This window comes from Lasioglossum baleicum, chromosome 6 (genome assembly GCF_051020765.1).
Source record: "Lasioglossum baleicum chromosome 6, iyLasBale1, whole genome shotgun sequence".
Lineage (NCBI taxonomy): Eukaryota > Metazoa > Arthropoda > Insecta > Hymenoptera > Halictidae > Lasioglossum > Lasioglossum baleicum.
This window is the reverse complement of record NC_134934.1, coordinates 1,716,693-1,724,171: the sequence shown is the minus strand read 5'-3', so window position 1 is coordinate 1,724,171 and position 7,479 is coordinate 1,716,693.

Sequence of the window (7,479 nt, the reverse complement as noted above, 5' to 3'; positions counted from 1 at the left end):
CATTATCAAGCCGCCACGATTCCCAGCAGCTATGACAGCTTGATTGGTAAGCCCGGCAATGGGCAAATCAACCCCGACATTTTTTTCACAAGCCTCGCCCCGTTCAACCGTTACCATCGCGCAACGGTTCATTATTTTCTCCGGTGGAATTTTTCGTGGAGATTAGCATGATACCGACAGGGGTACTTTCCTGGCAGTTGATCCGCTGTGCTTCAGTTCAATTTTGGAAAACCTGGTTTTGTGATCTACTGTCTGAAACTGCTGCTTGGAAGTGTGTGATACACTTTTCATTCAAAGTCTAATAAAACGGGAGCAAAAAGTGTAAATTAATAGTTAAAACCTCTTTCTAAAGGAAAGACTTTAATCCTCAAGTCCGTGACGGATTCGATCTTTAAAAACATTTGTTGACTCTAGCGTTATTGGAATTTGAAAAATTTTCGAGTATGATGGACAGTTCACGACATTTTTACAAAATGATATTTTTACAGAATGATTCCTAAAAATAATCCAGCAATATTCAAAATACTAAAAACGAACATCCCAAGCGAAGCACGAGTGATCCCTAGCAAATTATAACTCGGATCGCGGTGCACACGGTCGTTTAACCATCCCGATCCCGTTCCCGTAGTTTCCCTAACCAGATAGCCCACCATGGAAACCAATTTCCTCGGACCGTTCAAAAGAATCGATCCCGTCCACGATACTAACATCGCAGTCAGGAATCGTAGATGGCTAGCGAAGATCAACTCGGAGTCCGTAGGAAAGCCGGAGCTCCGAAGTAACCATAAGTTCGCGGTTACGTTCTCGGGGAGCGATCGAGGCGACGTTGAAACCGGTGAGGAAGGAGGGGACGACACCTTGCCATCGTCGAAGGACAAAGGGGTTTGCAGTGCGCGGGACAGGATGCAATATCGGTGCAATATCGCGAGGGCACACGTGTGACGCAGAGGTGCGTTTCGGAACGATACCGCAAACCGATTCTATAACTCACGCGACTGAGAGAAAGCCGAGAGAGATACCGCTCTCGATCGCGAGCACCCAGTGAGATCGTTTCTCGAGAACGTTCGGAGCTGTGTCTGATCATTGCTTCTTTCCGCGTTTGACGGTTCGTCCCGCGTTCTCGGCCTGGTGGACCGGAAATCTGAATCCTCGGATCGGTTTCCGGCGATATTTCCCTCGAATTTCAATCTGGCCGAGAATGTAACTCCGCGCGCGGTCCCACGGAGTTTCGTATATTTCGATTGTTCCGGGACTTGTCAAATTCGATAGTGGGACATTATTCTGTTTCACGCGGACGATGCGCCATTTTCTAATTAAATGGAAAATATCGCGTTAATCTTTTGACCAGAGAATTTTAGAAGTGAGTAGTTGAAGAACAAATTGCAGTAAGAAAGCGGTCACCTAATTGCAGGTACGAATAGGGCTGTTGCGGTTATGTAGAGCGTTATTAGAAAGCAGCTGGAAGGCTGGAAGGTTTATGGATTGTTGTGAATCGGTGAGGCCGGAAGGTTCCGAGAGCGGATCGCGAGTTTATACGAGGGGAAGTATAGGGGACGAGATAAAATCTACCCATGAATAAGAGAAAAACAGCGGCGCGTAGCAAAGAATATCGAGAACTCGGGTTCCCCGTGAGCGGTTTTCTTTGAATCCGCTCGGTCTCGAAACGTAATTGGCAAACCATGTATCCTCCGGTGTCTGCTCGTCGATCCGCGAACCGTGGCCCGTTCGTATTCTGCTCGGCTTGCATTTCGCGCTTATCGTCGCCGCTGGCTCGCACGCTCGCTCGCGGGATCGAAACTCCGGTTTCTTCTTATCTGCTGAACCGCCTCGACCGCGCCACGCCACGCCGCAAACACGATCCAAGAAAACTGACGAACTGACTCCTCTCCACCACGACTCCCACGAATCTCCCCTTATCAGCCGCACGGAGTCTTAACTCGTTCGCGGTTCAACTCGCAACTCGGTGCCCATCGGTGCGCGACACCGCTCGAGATCGAAGATTTCAGTATCGATCCGCCACCGTCGACCGGGAACGCCTCACATCGCGAGCTGATCGCGAGCAACTTGAAAACTACTCCCATGCTCTATAATTCCTAGAACGCAACTTTCGAAAATAAGACCACTATCCGCGAGAACTTCGAGATACCAATCGACTCCAGCGAGATTCTTCGAGGGCCCTCCGGATCCCTTGGCGCTCCCAAGAAACCCTTCGAAGACTCTCGGGATGCTTTCGAAGTCGCTGGAGGATCCTCCAGATCCCGTTGGTCCCCTGGAAAGCTTTCGAAGGTCTCCAGTTTTCCCAAGACACGCCTTTAACGTGGCCTGCGTGGCTCCTAGCAGGCCCTGGAAGGACTCCTACAGGTCCTCCAAGAATCCTCGTAAACTTCTATGAATCCTAGGGAGCTCTTAAGTCCTTCCAACGTCTTGCAGAATTTTACTGGTCTCGTAGAAAGACTCCAGATTCTTCGAAAGTTTCAGAAAGGTTCTCGAAGGGTTTCTGTTACCTCCTAGAGTCTTAAAAATACTTTTGAAGAGTCGTCATAACTTTTAAGGGTTTCATAATGTCTTTAAAATATTCTTGACACTTACTGGCGCTCTTAGAAAGTCCTCGAAGATGTTTCAGTATCCTCATGATTCATAAAAGCCCTTAGATACAGTCAAAATCGCCTAAACGCTTTCAAAGCATCCTCAAATGACTGTGATAAATTCGTACTATTTCTAGGATGGAGAGAAAGAGGACTTTAATCCTCATTTCAGCGCAATTGTTGCGCTGAAAGGTAGAGTATGCTTTACTACCAACTAAGTAATTGTTATTGATAATCCCCACACAAGACCGGGGAATTGAATCCTTTAATCAGTTATTACACAGCGTTTCCATCTCGGGTTGTTCAGATCGCTGCCTTTTCACATGATGTTACGGGAGAATCCTATTGTTGCAGGTGGCATTGTTATAACATTTGAGAATTTAACTCGTCACATTACATTGTGTTACAGCGAAATTATACTACCCGGTCCATTGTCCGTGGCGACAAACATTCCCGAGGACAGATAATCATGCAATTTTCTTGCCCGTACACTGGACCGATCGCGGTCACGTTGTATAATATACATATTTCGAGTTCTCGTGTGTATCCCCGACATGACTCCACGTGGTACCGCGGAGAGCCTATGTTTCGATACGATTCCCGAGTCGAACGGGGCCGTGGCTGGGTCCCCGATGTCGCTTTAATCCTGGCTCGCTTTCAATATATGCGGCATGCATTATTCAAGCAACCGGTAACGACGTGGACCAACGATCGTCGGTGCGTATATGGTTCCCGTATTAAATCTTGCCATGGATCACTGGAGGTTTTCGGTTGATCTTATTTTTACCCAACGCAATCACCGGAGGTGTTTATTAACCGCCCTCCAATAAAACAGATCGATGCTCAATACGCTCCACTGCAATCGTACAATCATTTATACATATATCGACTGGTGTACCACGCTGCAACTTCGTCATCCCACGACCGATGAAAATTTATTTCTACACGGAGAATAAAATTCGAAAATATTGGGTCGTCCCAAAAGTTTCGAAATGTGTGCTCTTGATATAGTTCGGCAACGTATGCATACACCAGCAACATAAATGCATTTCCCAGAACTTTCAACATCGTAGGGTTGGTATCTATTACTAGACAAACACATCCACAGTTGTTAGTGGCAGCGCCAACAGCAGGGTTCGATTTGTGCATTCGGCTCTGTTAGGCCAGACTCTCTACAGGACCCAGAGGACAGGTCTAATCGGAACAGGCTGGCGCGATATCGGTCGAATCCGTGGCAACGTCGCCGGCTTCGGCTTCGGCTCCAGGCTGGTCGTCTCGGTCCTGATCTCTCTCGTAGCGCGGCTTGTCGTCGCGAGGGTCCGCGCGCCGCCCACGCAGCCAGCTCGTACCCCGTCTTATGTTATGCTAATAACGCCGGCGAAGAGAACATCGGCCTCGATACTGACTCAGCCCGGATAAGATAACCCGAATCCCTTGGCCCAGACCGGCTGTAATTAAGGCGTCCCCGCCGCACCGCCCCTTGCTGTCCTCCGGAGCGGATTTCTCGGGCGCGGCTGCGCGATTCCTCTCGTCGCGACCGGAGTGATGATCTTCGGATTCCGATCTGTGTCCACTGCACCTTAAAACGTACCACAATCCTTTACGATTTTTACATTGTCATGTAAGTGTATTTCATTCGAGCGGGGGTTGTCAGTTGGCAAGAGGTTAACTTTTAATATTTGGTAAATATCGTGTTATGTAGCTTAATATTGAAACTAATGGGAAGATGTGGAAGAGAGTTCAAGTTAGAAAGAGTCACGAGCAACAAAGCCACACCCACTTTGGTCTAGATTGTAGAATGTTTGTTGAATGTAGTCTTATGTTGCTATGGATGACTCTTCACAATTTTTAACAATTTTTCAATCGTCCCATCAATGTATTACAATTAAGTGGGGTTTGTATGTTTCCAAGACGCTCATTTGATGAAGAAAGCAATAATGTTTAATGAACGTCGTATCGAATAATTTAGGGTGTAACGAATAAGTATAAGGATTAGCAGATTTGAATTTCCATATGAAGAACGTGGCGAAAATTGCTAAAAGGCAGCTGCGTAGAGGCAAATTGCCCCGTGGGGCACTAGCCCCGCCTAAGCCGAGAGCAACACGCCACGCCCACTTAGGGCACTCTAGACGGGAAGGGATTGGAATAGAATACCTCCCGTAGCTATTGATGCGGAGCTCCTAAAATCGAGGGTCTCTAGCATCGCCGAGGTCAATTTGCCCCCGAAGCTCTGCTCCCCAGGGCAATCGAGCGCGTTGCCAGGGCCGAGGTTCTTGCCCAGGAATACAGAAACCGCGGTAGTCTTCTCGTCGAACGTCGATCGAAGAATTAAGTTCTTTCGGCCGGATTCGTCGGATATCTTAATCGCGAGCTATTTCTCGAGGGTTCAAGCGAGGAATCCGCCTCGAGCGAAAAGATGGAACGCCCGGAATGCGTTCTGGGTTTAATTAAAGACTTCATCGGGGTAATTAGCGTTATGCGTTTTCGTCGGGTCGACCGAATGTTTAAGAAGCGTCTCGGTGCAATGCCGATGGGCGACAGGACGAACGCGCGGCGGAATGATCGTGGATCTCGTCGGGTTTTAACGGTCCTGATCGATTCAACGAAGTTGACGGAGCCGGGCTATTCAGGTCTACGATATACCCGGGACTTGGATCTCTGTTTCTTGCGTCGTAGTACTTCAAGACTCGAGCCGAGTTGAGCTCCAGTTTGACCCGGATTGTTTGGGAAAATGTCTGATGGGGATTATGAGACCGGCTACGCGGATTCTGTTTTATCGCGATGCAGATGGCGAAGATTTCGGGATTCTCGAACGAGATCGAGCCACCTCGAATATCCCGTCCACGAGATTCCGAATGAATTACTGGCATTTTTTACCGTTCTATAACAGTTTCGGAGAATGTATTCATACGATCGACGAAAGAAGCGCGGAACGGTGATCCCGGCGAACCGTTCCCGCGCTGGAAATTGCCGGATCGGAGAGCCTGCGATTTCGATGAAAGCGATGTTATGTAAACTAGATGCTACCGCCCGCGTTCCCCGCACAGAAAAAGTCGCCGGTCGATTGCTCGAGCAGTACACCCCGTACAATGATCGTTTTCCAATTCGTTTGCGAACCGGATCGTGGACGCGCGGCATCTTCTTACCTGTCGCGGAGGGGTTCACGCACGATTAGGACCATTGAGAATTCGAGATTTCCGAGTGAAATTTGAGTATATGTAGAAATTCGAACCATACGGTTCCGGGAGATTTGCTTAAAGATACGCTCTCACGATTTCCTAAGGTTTTTCGTGGTTTCCCGAGATTATCTCCGTTTCCACAAGTTGCTCAATAATTTGTCAAGGTGTCTCGAGACTTTCGAAAGCGTTGCAAAGTTTACCCAGGTTTCCTAAGGTATCTCAAGCCTTCCATGGCTTCCTAATATCTTTCAATGCTTCCTTAACGTTTTCCACAATGTCTCCCAATGTCTTTTAAACCTTACAAAGGACTCCCAAAAGATCTCAGGACATCAAATCAATAACTGCGACAAATAATTTGCAGAAGAAAATCTTGCGACGAGTAATACTCGTTTTGTAACCTTTGTAAAATATTGTATGCAATATATACATACATCGTATGTAATAAATGTGAATTTGTAAACTAGCAGAACATCCGCGGATCCTTCCAATAAGTCGAAAAGCTCGCAGTGATTGCAACCCTTCGCGAGACCCCCGTTGCTCGGCAGCTTAAATATCGAACATCTTTCGCTCGGAAATTCCGTGGAAAAAAATTAACCGGATCGCGGAACGGCCAGCCGGATAATGCGAGGAGAAACATTAATGCCGTGACTCGCGTATAGGGGCGTAGATAAAATCCGACAACTTCCGCTGGCTGGAACAGCCCTCGCGTTAATTTTATTTCAGATAAGCCGGGTGGAAGGCGCGACAGCGGACCCCTGGACCCGAAATTTATTTACCGCCTATCTATCGTCTCTCGCCGAACGAGATCTCTAGCCGGTGTTACGTCAACTCCGCCGATCATTATGATCCATCACACCAGCCCGTATATCGTGTCAAATTCGATTATTATTATCGTGCATCAGACGGTCGCGTAAAAAAATAAAAACAAAACCGATCGACGGACGAGAAAAAATGAAAAAAAAAGCGAAACCGGAGCCAGGGGTGCGCCGACGAAACAGATAAATATCCACGGAAATCGGGGTCGTTGCGGAGTACCGCGTTCCGCCTAATTGCCCTGTCAAAGTGATCGCGAAATTTTAATATATATACCTATCCGAGCGAAATGGATCGTTCGCCGCTCGATTGGCCGAATTTTACGGCGCCGCGAAATACGACGGAAACGATCTGAAACGCGGATCCTGTGCTAAATTTCACCTTTTCATACCTCTTGCTTTAGTATTTGCGCTTGGATATGAATTCTAGATTTTCTGTAAAATGTTCTATGATCAAGTTTCCCAGTCAGAGCATGCTTACGCTTCGATTTAATTGAGCCCGGAATCGTCCCGACCTTCGGGTGATTTATGGGGTCGAACGGGTCCCTGCAACGAGCGATTCGGCCAGCAGAAAGTTCAGTAACAACCAGCAGTGACTTAAGATTATACAGCAGCCAGCAAAACCAATATTCTTCTTCGGTATTCAACGGGATTAGCCTTGGTTCGAATGAACTGCAGTTCTTTCTTCGGCGATTCGGCAACCGCGTGTTCACGGCCGAAACGAAAATTATACAGTTCAGCAGCGTTGCGTACGCATTAAATTCGAACATCGCGAACAATGCGGGTCTGTTTCAAATATGGGACCGCGGAACGCACTCGAATTCTAGCGAATCCAGTCGGATGCACGCTCGGACAGCGGATCCGTGCGACGTCCAGCATGATGGAGATAGTGAGCGTCCGGCA